We start from the raw sequence: 13,118 nt of genomic DNA on the forward strand, positions 1-13,118 counted from the left end.
TGAAGCGCCGCACCGACAAAGCGCCGACAAACAGCTGGGGGGGGGGGTAGAAAGGCGGCTGGAGCAGTGCTGCGTGGAGCACCCCGAGCCACAGCAGGAGAAGGAGGAGGCAGCTTGCCAGGTCAGCGCCCAGCAGCGCCGCACGGAGAGTCCCGAGCCTCAGCGACGCAGCAGTGCTCTGTAGCACTTTGAATCCTCCTCCTCCTGCCACGGCTCGGCGCCTGGAAACGGCTGCTGCTGCTGAAGCACAGACAAAGCACCCAGCAGCGCCGCTTGGAGGAGCAGCAACGCTCCCAGAGAATCGGGGCACTCTGCGCACGCTGCTGGGTGCCGACCCAAGCCTCTGGGAGCCGGCAGGAGGAGGAGGAGGCTTGCCGGGTCGTCATCCAGTAGCGCGCGCGGAGCGCCCCAAGTCTCTGGGAGCGTTGCTGCTGCTGGCTGCCGGAGGCTAGGGGTGCTCTGCGCGCGCTGCTGGGTGACGACCCAGCAAGCCTCCTCCTCCTCCTGCCGGCTCCCAGGGGCTTGGGTCGACACCCAGCAGCGCACACAGATCACCCCGAGCCTCATTCAAACCAACTTTAAAGGAGAACACATTTTTTTAAAAAAAATATCAGCAGTAACATGGTCATAAAACCACATCTAAAAAGTCTGGGGTAATACAACGTTTTCACCTGGTACCAAAAAGAAGAAAAAAAGACTCAGGTCCAGATGAACCTCTGCGCGTGCTGCTGGAACCACTTGCAGTAATAATAATAAAAAGACACCCACCGAAAATAAGCCACCCTGTGGGTTTTTTTTTTTGAGGAAAAAAAGTTATAAGACGGTGTCTTAAAAAAGGGAAAACACGGTAGGATGCTGCTTTATACTTCTGGCCCTTAAACCCTGGAACCAGGAGAACAGCTCCAGTGAGTCAACCTCAGCCAGTCCCTTTGGTGAAGGGTGGTGGCTCACTGGCAGAACATCTGTCCTGCATGCAGAAGGACCCCAGCATCTCCAGGTACTAGTAGCTCTGCAAAGGTCCTGCATGAAACCCTAGCGAGCCTCCACCACCCAGTGCAGTTACCAAAAATCATTTTTCAATAAATTGTACAATAATTGTACATTTGAATATCTACTTGCCATTATTCTGACTATGTTAGTTATTACTTACATTATTACAAAAAACAGTAATAATTGAATGCAGTGACAATAATTTATGATAATAAAGAGTGGACACACAGTCCTACAGATACTACCGGCCCTTTGAGGGTGACCAAACTGCTGATGCGGCCCCCGATGAATTTGAGTTTGACACCCCTGTTTTAAGTGAACCCATGTTCGCCATTATTTGTGAAAAATATATACATATGACAAAATTGACATGGTATAGACTTCTCTTTTTTGCATTTCCCCCTACAAAGAGATTTATTATTCAAGGTTGGATTGGTGCAATGCAATCCCTTGAGCATGAGCCAGAAACTGCAGTTATCAACCATGCTGATAAATGTGGCATATTCTACTGCTAATCCTGTACACAATGGAAAGAAAGGAACATCATCAAGTGATTTTGCCTTGTCATTGATATTTATATCAGCATTTTGCCTCAGTCGGTAGAAATAGGTTTTGTCTAACCCTAACCGGTACATTATATTTTAACAGTGTCCTTTGTGAACATACCATTTATGAAAGAATGCAGCATGATCAGAAAATAAGGTAAGGCAAGCCCTGCTGGTTCAGACCCAAAGGCCCGCCTAGTCCAAAATCTCGTTCTTACAGGGGTCAATCAAATGCCTATTGGAAGCCCACAAGCAGAACCCGAGTGCCATAGAGCTCTCACCACTTGCAATCCCAGCAGCTTGTACTCAGAATCATATGGTTCTGGTTGAAAGAACGCCCTGGTTGGGGGGTGGGGTGGGGCATCACTTGACCTCTGCTTGGTCATGTTGCTGCTACTTACTGGGCAGTAGAGGAAGAAGGGTGAGATAGCAGCGTGGCTGGTACACCACACAAATGCACCAACAGAGTCAATCCATCACTCCCACTGGTGCACTTCCACTGATCTCACCGTTGACTCCCCCCCCCACTTCCTGATAACCAGGGGGTCAGATGAGTGCTGCCGCCGCTGCTACCTCCCCCTCAAATTATCTGCTTCTGTATGAAGTAGTGGTTTATTTTGCCTGTTCTGAATCTTCCAACATTCAGCTTCCAACAATCTATTCTCCCTATCCACTTTCTCCGAACATAAACAATCCTATACACACCCATTATGTCACAGTGGCCGGAGCAGGCTACTTCAGAGTAACGACGCTACGCAGCTCTGCATTTTATTCTTTTATTGGTGCTGCGTATTTACAGTGCTGAAGTCATTGCTATTTACACGGAACGATGGGGTCATTACGTTGCAGAACCTCCGAATGGCTTTTGGCGCGTCTTTCCCCAACACAAAAGCCTTGGCAGACCCATCCTCTTTCCCCTCCTCTTTCTCCGTAATTCCGGAGTTGGGGGGATGGGTCTCCCCCCCTTATTTGCCCCTTCCTGTCCCACCTGGGACCCTGGCTCCGCTACCTTGCCTGAGCCTCGGACACGACTTCCTGCTTCCTCACTGGAATCGGAGCTCCCTCTGCTTTCCCCTGTGCTCGGGGATGGGCTTGAACTCAGGAGGGGAGGGACTTCGCGATATCCCCTGTCCCTCACACATTACTTTAAGTTAAAAATCCCCAAATGTTGCCACCTTTCTTCAGAGTGGTGATGCACCAATTTCAGTTCTCACAAATAGAAAGGATAGATAAAAAAGACCACCAAACAGAAGTCCTAATGTGCATCAGAAGGACACTATGGCAGTAAAACCTGTTACGTTATTCATCTCCCCATGCCTACAGCTAGACTAGAGTCAGGGATACCGTCCCGAAGCAACACCATTCTCTCTGCTTAAGAATGGCAACACCGAAGGCGAGTGGAGAGATAAGGAACCAGGGGGCAGAAGATCAAGCAAACAGGCTGCTTAAATTAAGCTTTCAGCTTTACTCCATTAGATAAAGTGGTTGCAGATTAAGAGAACAATTTTATTATAAACAGATTTACTCCGATAGTTGAAAAGGCCATGCCCCATGTATCTGGCTTTAACTCCCTCATTTGTTTCTTACAGGAAACTTCGCTTTGATAAGATTACACTAGAAATGGTGTTGGAGGGGGTGTAATCCTATTTGCCAGAACACACAGCTATCTGATTGCAGCCTGAATCAGTACAGTACTTGCAGCAGAACGTCGGACCTGCTTCCATTACATTCCATGAAATCTACTGGTTATATATAGGAGGCAGGGGCCGTAATGTGGCCTTCCTTATCGTTCCGCCTTTCCCTGGCTTTTACATTGCTAAAATGCAACCTGCTGCAGAAAAGCAAAAGCCATATCTGTTGCTCTGTCTGTTTTGGCCTCTGGCACAAACTGCAACCCCCGGCACAAACCCCATGTTCTATATCTATAGGGTTGCTGCCTAAAGGTGGTTTCTGCACCACCACCACCAAGAACGGCACATGTTTTATTTGTCATAAACTTTACTCACACAAAAAACATTCATTTTCAAAAACCACTATCAGTTAAAGCTGACTTTAGATACATGCAGCTTGTGTCCACCAATCCTGGATGGTGTTTTATCTGCAAATGATAATTTAAAGAACATGTGCTATGTTTAAAGAAAACAGTGTTTCTGCATTGTTTATCAAGGCATCCCAACAAATATGTCTCCTCGAATGTTTGTTTGTTATAACTATTTAACAACATGAGGCTTGCAATGACAGACAGAAGCAAGCATACAGAAGCAAGCAACAGCACACTCCATCTCCATCACAGCTTTCTTTACTTCTATTTGTTTCATAGCTTCTGTGAGAATCCAGATACTAACCATTTACACAATTATCAGTGAATTAAGTTTTGCTAATGTACCACACTTTTCCATGTAGAGTGGTGCCTCGCTTAACAAATGCCCTGTAAGACGAATTTTTCGCTAGACGAATGGATTTTGTGATCGGAGGTTGCCTTGCAAGACAACGAGGTTTTCTATGGCCGCCGCTTCGTCTTGCAAAGCGTGGCCATAGAAAAACAAACCTCCGACTGCAAAGTCCAGCGAGCAGCAAAAAATTGCCAGGGCTTTTTGCCGCCTGCCTTCCCCTTGGCTTGGGGAAGGCAGGCAGCAAAACACCCCCACACCGCCGCACTTCGGCTCCAGGGTTCAGAGCCGAAGTGCGGCGGTGCGGGGGCTGCGAAGGCAAGCAGCTGTGTGCCAGGCGGCTGGGGGAAAGCAGCCCCCACACTGCCGCACTTCGGCTCCGTCCCTCCGTCCTCCGTTCCTCCCTCCCCCCTGGCCGGACAGATCCGGCATTTGGCTCCGTCGGGCGGGGGGAGAGAGAAGCGGAGGATCGGATCGGTCCTCCGCTTCTCCCTCCCCCCGCCTGACAGATCCGGCATTTGGCTCCGTCGGGCGGGGGGAGAGAGAAGCGGAGGATCGGATCGGTCCTCCGTTCCTCCCTCCCCCCGCCCGACAGATCCGGCATTTGGCTCCGTCGGGTGGGGGGAGAGAGAAGTGGAGGATCGGATCTGTCCTCTGTTTTTCCCTCCCCCACTTTTAATGCGTTCCTATGGGAAACGGTGCCTCGCAGGACGAATTTTTCGTTGGACGAATTGACCGTCGGAACGAATTAAATTCGTCTAGCGAGGCACCACTGTATAAGACAAGGATTTATTTATTTTTTACCATCTTATACATGGGTAGTGGGTAGGGGTGACTGGTGATTGGTTGCAGCCGCGAGCTGCAGATTGTCATTGGCGATTTGTAATGTGATTGGTGGCTGCGGCAAGGGCTGCTGAGGATTGGCTGCGGCGGCGACAATTGGGGTTGCTATGTACTTCCATTGTTGGCGCTCGGGTAGATGCTTGTACCAGACAGGAGTGATCGTATGCGAGCGGCGCAATCTATTGCAACCGTGGGTTTAGTGATTTAAAAAGCTCAACAACTGTGGGCATCTTGTACAAGGGGGAGTGTTATATACAGAAAAGTATGGTATGTTCTCTAAATACAGTGGAACCTCGGTTTATGAACACCTCGGTTTATGAATTTTTGGTTTAGGAACACCGCGGACCCATCTGGAATGGATTAATTCACTTTCCATTACTTTCAATGGGAAAGTTCGCTTCAGTTTATGAACGCTTCAGTTTATGAACAGACTTCCGGAACCAATTACACCCATGCTTCGGGTTAAGTACACTTCAGGTTGAGTACTCCGCGGACCCATCTGGAACGGATTAATCCACTTTCCATTACTTTCAATGGGAAAGTTCACTTCAGTTTATGAACGCTTAAATTTAAGTACTCCGCGGACCGGCTGGAACAGATTAATCCACTTTCCATTACTTTCAATGGGAAAGTTCGCTTCAGTTTATGAACGCTTCAGTTTATGAACAGACTTCCGGAACCAATTGTGTTCATAAACCGAGGTACCACTGTAGTAACTGAAACTATGTTGACATTTCAACACTAATCCAATCTTAGTCGACCCACTGAAATCGGTGCACTTCAATATGTTGATTTCAGCAGATCTGCGCAGAGTATGATTGAGTTGGATGCTGCCCACTGTAGACCCTATGTTTCTTGTTGTGATCCCAGCTGCATGCACACAGAGAGACTGCAGTGGAACCCCAAAGGGCCTTCTTTTCCCTCCTCAAACTCAAGCGCATTCCCAGTTGCAGCCCTGGATTGAAAAGGAAGTGCTGGATAGGGAGGCATGGAGTGCACCAGGAAGTGCATCCAGCATGCATACTCCAAGGAAGGAAGAAGATAGGCCCCAATTTATTGATGCCTTCTCATGTACTTCCTTCATGGTGAAATATATGCATCCTGCAATTGCATAAGTTAAAGATTTCTTAGTATTTCTAACTCAGTATTTGCCATGGCTGGAACATTACTTCAATAAAGTTACTATTCAAAAACAAATGCAAGAAAGAAGACCTGTACGTCTGGGCTTTGCAATGAATGCCTATAGCTATGCTTTTATAAATTTGAATAAGTATTGTTTATAATTTGTTTCTTCATACAAGACACTTTTCCAGTGCAATTACCAAGTGACTCAGCCTGTAAGGGCAATAGGACACTTACATAGCCTCTCTCATCGAGAGAACAATACTTTGCATCGTTAATTAGGGCTTAGCATCCCAGGCCAGCAAGCCTTGCAAGTCTTATTTTCATATATAAAAATACAGGAATCAGATCAAACAGGTTAAGAAGCTTGCCCATAGTAAGCTGGTAGAAAACAAGGAGGGAGGAGGGCAGGGAGAGAGAAGAGAAAGACACCTTTTCCCTCCACTGTGTTATTTCTTACCACACCAATTCCTTAATACTGTATATGAAACCCTGGAATAAATAGCCAACAAGTACTCATAATTGGAACAAGACGTTTTCTGCTCCCATGACTCTCTCTTAACTCTGACCTGAAGTGGCCATCTCTAATGGTGAGAACGTCATTCAAATTCCACTCTCAAATTGCTTCTTGGCTGTGATTATTGGCCTGGATGCCAATTGTAAAGATAGTTTACGTACTTTGCTGCACTAGCATGCAATGCAAGTATTCCGTATGTGGCTCTTGAGCACACCGACGGCTATGGCCCGTGTTTCTGCTAGTACCAAGCACCTAAATAGGGTTAAAGTTAGAACTTAAAACCATTTTATCAGTCTCTCTCTCTCTCTCTCTCTCTCTCTCTCTCTTTCTCTCTCTCTCTCTCTCTCTCTCTCACACACACACACACACTCACACACACACACACACACACACGAGTGAATCCTGGGAAATGTAGTCTTGTACAAGTGTAACCTAAATTAACTGAGTGGTGGATCAGACTTAATTCCCAATGGTAAATTTAAGTTGGAATCTAAAGATAAGATTCCATCCTACCATCAAAACCATCTCTGTTTAAATACACGCAGCACAATACATATAACAATATAAGAAAGAACACTTCAAACACTGGCACTTCAAAGTCAGGGTAGATAGCAATGGGGTAGCATATCTAATTAACCCCAACATGAGAGAACAAATTGAAGAGCCAATGAATTCAGAGAGACCCATTCGCACTGAATTTCACAAGTTTGAGTGATAGCATCACATTCTTGCAAAATATTTACAAGCCTGATGTTGAGCAAGCATTGTGACAGAATTATTACCGCTGCAGCTTATTGAGCAAACCTTCCTACCATCACTGCCAAGAGGAAAAATTGGTACAAAATACCATCCAATGTCATCATTCAAACAAACATAAAAAGGCCTCTCTTTAGAATTAACTCCACTTTACTATGAATCTTTCAAGGAGCGATAGAAGGAGGTGGGTTTGCCTATTTAAAAAGTCACCTACTCAAGCAGCTGTTGTTAACCTTATTCAGTAGGGAAAAAGGCTGTCAGCAGATCTTATTTAAGTAACTGGCAGGCATCAAGGAAATACCACCTGCTGCAGATTTTGTTAAGGACCTTAATCTGTGCTTTCTTCACAGTATATGGAATGAATAATATTGGTAGGTATAGTCTGATAGTATTAACATGACACAAATACTTATGTTTTAAATGATGCAGTACTGAAACAATCTAGGGTTGCCATATTTCAAAAAGTAAAAAGTAATTGTTAACACAATTTCTGCTCAGCCTTCCACTATCCACCAAAGGAGTCATTCAAATGTATATTTGCAATGGAGATATCTACACAAACTCTGAAGTCAGGAGAACAGAAGTAGAGTCCAAAGTGCAAATTCTTAAGCAACTCAACCTGTGTGAGCTCCTGTAAGAAATTACCTGATCCACACTGCATAGATGGAAGGTGCAGACCAGAACTTAACTGTCCACCAACTTTTGTACTTACTCGAACATTGTGGTGGTTTATTGGCAACTTAATGTTAAGGAAAATAGGAATTTAAATACATGTTTTAAAATACTACTTGAGGTTTTTGTTTTTTTTAAAAAAAAGATTAATGTAGAAACAAATGAATTGTGGGTAAGTTGTGAATGCGACAGACCAGATGACAGGCATAGCTGTCAAGTTTTCCCTTTTCTAGCGAGGAATCCTATTCGGAATAAGGGAAGTTCCCTTAAAAAGGGAAAACTTGACAGCTATGATGAAAGGTAATTAATCTATCTTTACCAAAAAACAAAAACAATATGTGGCTGGAGAATGTATACCTCTTAAAGGGGCAGAAAGACATTCACAAATCCCCACACTTGTAGTGCAGTGAAGTCAAATCCAAGAGGAATTCAGATGGACTTGAAGAATCAATCTACACGCGCCCCCACCCTCGACTGCATATGCACACACCTCCTTAAATAGACACACTATTTCACACTATGCAGGGCACACACATGGTCAAGTAGCATGCTGATAGGAAGACTAACACACAAATGCATCAACAAGCGCCATCACATTCTGGCACATTCCTTTAAAGTTCAGTTTCTCAAAGCTTGCAAGCCACTGTTCCATCTTCAATGTATTATTAATTGATGATGATTATATGGACTTTGCAGCATGTATAACACAAGCCATTCTCCTTGGAGCAGCAGAAGAGTTACGCTGCCCATAACACCTTGCCATGTTTTGCTTACATTTTTATTATAGGGATGCCCCACTTCTGTGGCTTAGTATACTATTAAAGCTCTCCTTCTTCACCCATAACAGGGAACAGCATGCTTGCAACTGTCTGTAAACAATCTCAGACTTCCCGTCCACACCCAGCCGGCTTCTATCTACATTCCTCATCTACCGCACCTCATTTTTCCCTTTAGGTTCTAAAACCTCTCTTCGGATGACCTGTCACTTTCAGGACACTAAGAAATGTGCCACTAACACTTCAGGACGTCTTCAGTCACATAAGGATTTGGGACTTGCATAACACAACTTAATTGCCACATGACCCTAGCATTTTTTTCTCCACACAGTACATATGCTTCACATAAACACACACACACCCGCCAACCGAAACACTTCCACCACCTGACACAGTGGCCTGCAGTCTTCCAAAACTTATGCCATAACAGATCTGGTGGGTTGCAATGCTATACCCAGTTACCTGGGAGTAAGTACTACTGAGCTCAATAGGGTTTACTTCTGAGAAAACATAATGTACATAGGCTCTCCCAACCCACCCAAACCTCTAATACAAATATGAGGAACCATCTGTTTTGCAACACTGCCTGCTGTCTTTAAACTCTAACCAGCCTCATCAGTAACTGAAAGGAAGAAAAACTCTACAATTAAATGCTCTGTTCAACTTATATATTAAAAAGATAAGTTTTTATATCAAAAAACCTCGGAATCTCCCCCTAGTTTTAAAAGCAAGTCCAAGCAGCGCAGGCTATAGCAGCGCGTGTGTCTCGAAAGCCACCTGTTCTTAAGAACAGCCCGATGACCTGAATTCAAAGAGACCCTAAGTACCGGAGTGCAAAATAGTTCACATCTGAGTAACACAGCGAGAAAGAACGAACACCCACACAAGCAGGATTTTCGTTTATTTCCGCCTCTGCCAGGGATGTGGCTTTGGGGTTGCCGATACCACGTCCTGTTTCTTCCTTTCTTTCAACGCGCCACATTTTTATCTGTTTGACGAGCGGTTCTCTGTCTTCCCCCCTCTCTCCCGCCCTTTCTTTTTAAAGAAACAAATACACACAGGTCCCTTTCTCCCCAGCTGGAGGCTTCCCGGGGTTCCTCGAGGCAACGGGGTTGAGATCAGATCCGCACTCCGGGTGAATTATTTAGCGCTGCTCCCGGGCGCCTCCTGAACCAAACGCCACCTGCTCCGCCGCGGCCAAGGGCAGGCGAGATAGAATTGCCCAGGGAAGCCAGGGCTGAGCCGGTGGCTCCGGGCAGGGCGCAGCCGCGGGAACCGGGAAGCCTCCGGTCGGGAAGCGCGCCCGGACCTCCTTACGCAAGAACCGAAGCGCCAAACGCGCGCGCCCTCCGGTGACTTACCGAAAGCCCCCGCTCAGCATGTTCCCTCACAGGCAGGAGAAGCCGTCGGCGCTCCGGCTTCTTTTCCGGGGGGCTCCACTGGGAGCCACGCACATGCCTAGCCCTACTTTCGCGCGCGCGCGACTTTGCGCGAGGCACTGGCTGGCGGGACTGCCTCGCTCGCCTGAGCCCAGAGTGCTGGGGCTGGGCGTGGCTCCAGGCGAGCTCTCTCTCTCTCGGCCAATCCGAAGGCGGCCTGAGGGAGTCCTGTTGGAAGAGCGCAACCCTAAGCCTGTGAAAGGTAGAAAATAGAAGAGGCTCTAACTTACACCGAGTTAGGCCATTGGTCCATCTGGCCCATGTAACTTTTTCGGGCCAGCGCCGCCCTCTCGGTTCCATGAACTCAAACCCAGTACTCTGCCGCACTCGATCCAAAGCATCGTTTAGAACAGCGGTTTGCACACCCCACTAAGGAAGATAACAACGCAGTAAATTTCTTTACTTGCGCAGGTAGTAAAAATTCAACTGATGATCCAGTGATACCAGCTTTTCAAAGTCTGGTATGGTATTCATTTACACCCACCCTGCTGCCTCCCCCGGGACTGCGGGACTTAACATCTTTCAGCAGGACCTGCAAGATGGAGTTGTTCCGCCTGGCCTTCACCCCGGGCCCAGTTTGACCCCCCTCTATGGGACCCTGTAAGTTACCTCTCTGGCCCTTTTATCAGCTCATGTGGGACCAACATGGATAGCTGGCCCTGATGAATACTTGAGGTTCCCGACCCCTATGGTTGTAATTCGTGGGCAGTCATTTAATTTTATCCTGATTCTAATTTTTAAACTGTATTTTAATCAATTGTTTGATTGTGTTTTAATGTCCAGTGGATGCTCAGGTTGCGAACATGATCCGTGCGGGAGGCATGTTCACAACCCGCAGCATTTGCAACCCACGTCTGCACACACACGGGTCACAATTCGGTGCTTCTGCACATGTGCAAAGTGCGATTTAGCGCCTCTGCGCATGCACGCGCCAAAACCCAGAAGTAACCCGTTTCGGTACTTCCGGGTTTGGCACGGAGCACAACCCGAAAAGCCGCAACCTGAAGCAGCTGTAACCCAAGGTATGAATGTATTTGATATTTGATGTTCGCTGCCCTGAGCCCGGTCTTGGCCGGGGAGGGCAGGGTATAAATAAAAATTTACTTACTTACTTACTTACTTGCCTCTTACCGCCCTCCAGGGGGCGCTACTGCCCACTTTGGGAACCAGGGATCTTCCAGGCAGGGATCTTTCCCAGGAGAACCTGGAGATGCCATGGATGGTACTTGAGTTATTCTGCATGCAAGATACTGTATATGCTGTGTCACTGAACTATGTGGTCCCTCTCTTATACATTGAGTGTACTGGGGCCACTTTATGCATCAGAAAAAGTTTTAATGGATTGTAGCACTTCAGCCAGTGATTGAATTTTTCAGCTTCTCCATAAAAAGCTTCTTCAACCTAGTAAATCAACATATCAGGGGTTGAACTCCTGACAAGCCAGTTTTCTATACATACCCACCTCAAGGTTCAGACCAGGCATGCCATCTTGAATAAAATATTGTGGGGGCCCAGATAAGCCTTGCCCTGCATAATTGAACACATGACACAGTGTACAAACACTATTTGAATGGGAATGCCTATCAACTTTGTGGAGGCATGGCCCCTTCAAATATTTTATTGTGGGGGGCCCTAGGAGTTGGCTCTTATGGTTTAGACATATAATCTCCCACCTGTAGCCTGAAGTGGTTCAGTCCAGGAAAAGCTTTGTTACTTCATTCTGCTAAATTTGAGAAGTGGTATTGTGTCACATGGTCCAATTGGCAATAGATGAATTATTGTTAACAGAGTTTGGGACAGAGGTGAGAGGCTTGAGGGAAGGGGAAGCAGAAGATAGTTGCAGAAACCAAGGCATCCAGAACTGTACTGTTGCTTTAGCCAAGGAACTGGAGAGAAGGTGGCACAGTTTAGAAATCTTATACAGGGAAAAGTGAAATGACTTGGTAGCAGGATGAAAATGAGGGGCAAAGAATAAGGCTAAATAAAAGCATAGAGCCAACACATTGTGCCTGGTCAACAGGGTTGGGTGGATGGTGACCCTGTCAGTGGATATGAGTGATTGGGAAGAGAATGAGTGATTGGGAAGAGAATGACTTTGCAGGAAATACCGTAGCAGTTCAGCCTTTGCCATGTTTGAGTATGACTGAGCTGCTGGAACAGAAAGAATGGAATGGAACAGCTTGATATCATCTGAAAGCCACAGGAGTTGATGAGGTCACCCATGACAGTATATACAGTGAGAATTGCACAGGGTCCAGAGGAGAACTTGAACTGAACCAACTGGGAGGGAGAAGTCTGGGGAGGTTGGGGTGTGTGGTTTCCTGTACAGTATTTGAATGACTAAGCTGCTAAATAACAAGACAGTGTGTTGAGATAAGAGCCCTAGAAGCCTAAGGGATAGATGGGATCAAGGAGGAGAGGGCAACTGTAAGAAAGGTACCAGAAAGGTGGATGAGAATGAAGTGAGATCAAGAAGCAATTTAGTAAGGGCAGTTTCAGTGGAACACCAGACTGATGGCAGTCAGGACTCAGCAGAGGAGTTAGGAAAGAGTATGGTAAATCAAGGCAATGTACGTAAACAGCACATTTCAGAATCTTGTTGTCCCAGTTTACTGGTAGTATTTGGATCTATGTGCAGTTCTTCTACCCACCCAATCTTGCTATTGAGGCCTTCCAGTTGCTGTTACACTTTGGCTGATAGACATGGTCTTCCCAAGTTTGTGTGTGTTCCTATAGCTAGGGATAGCCAATGTGCTGCTCTCCAGATGTTGGAGTGCAACTCCCACCATCCCTCCCATTGTCCATACTGGCCAGGTTGCCTCTGTTGGTAGCCTCTGCTGTAGCTTTTGGTTCTGATATGCTCTGTTATCCTACCTCCTGATTTGCTTTTGGGTTCTGACTTCAATTCTGTCCTTCAACTCTGACCCCCGTATGTTACAGTAGGCTCCTGTTTCATATCAGATTATTAACTTGAACTCAGCCCTGGTAGACAACATGATGGGTATTTCTTCAAGAGATACAGAAAAGGAAATAAAGATTTAAACCAAAAATAATAAATTTCGTGAACA

General features: G+C 46.3%; 1 protein-coding gene across 5 annotated transcripts in view; it reads right to left on the reverse strand.

Annotated features, from left to right (window-relative positions):
- Window positions 1–10,155, reverse strand: part of MICAL2 (microtubule associated monooxygenase, calponin and LIM domain containing 2) — a 142,503-nt gene extending 132,348 nt beyond the window's left edge. The window contains exon 1 of one of the 5 annotated variants that reach the window (XR_009557726.1): window positions 9,973–10,146. The gene's annotated coding sequence lies outside the window, so the exon portion shown is untranslated. Of the gene's footprint in view, window positions 1–9,972 lie in introns of all 5 variants that reach the window. The other 4 variants (XM_035118905.2, XM_060275628.1, XM_060275623.1 and 1 more) reach the window with 4 other exon arrangements.
- Between the last annotated feature and the right edge of the window lie 2,963 nt (window positions 10,156–13,118).

This window comes from Zootoca vivipara, chromosome 1 (assembly GCF_963506605.1).
Source record: "Zootoca vivipara chromosome 1, rZooViv1.1, whole genome shotgun sequence".
In the NCBI taxonomy this organism is placed as follows: domain Eukaryota; kingdom Metazoa; phylum Chordata; class Lepidosauria; order Squamata; family Lacertidae; genus Zootoca; species Zootoca vivipara.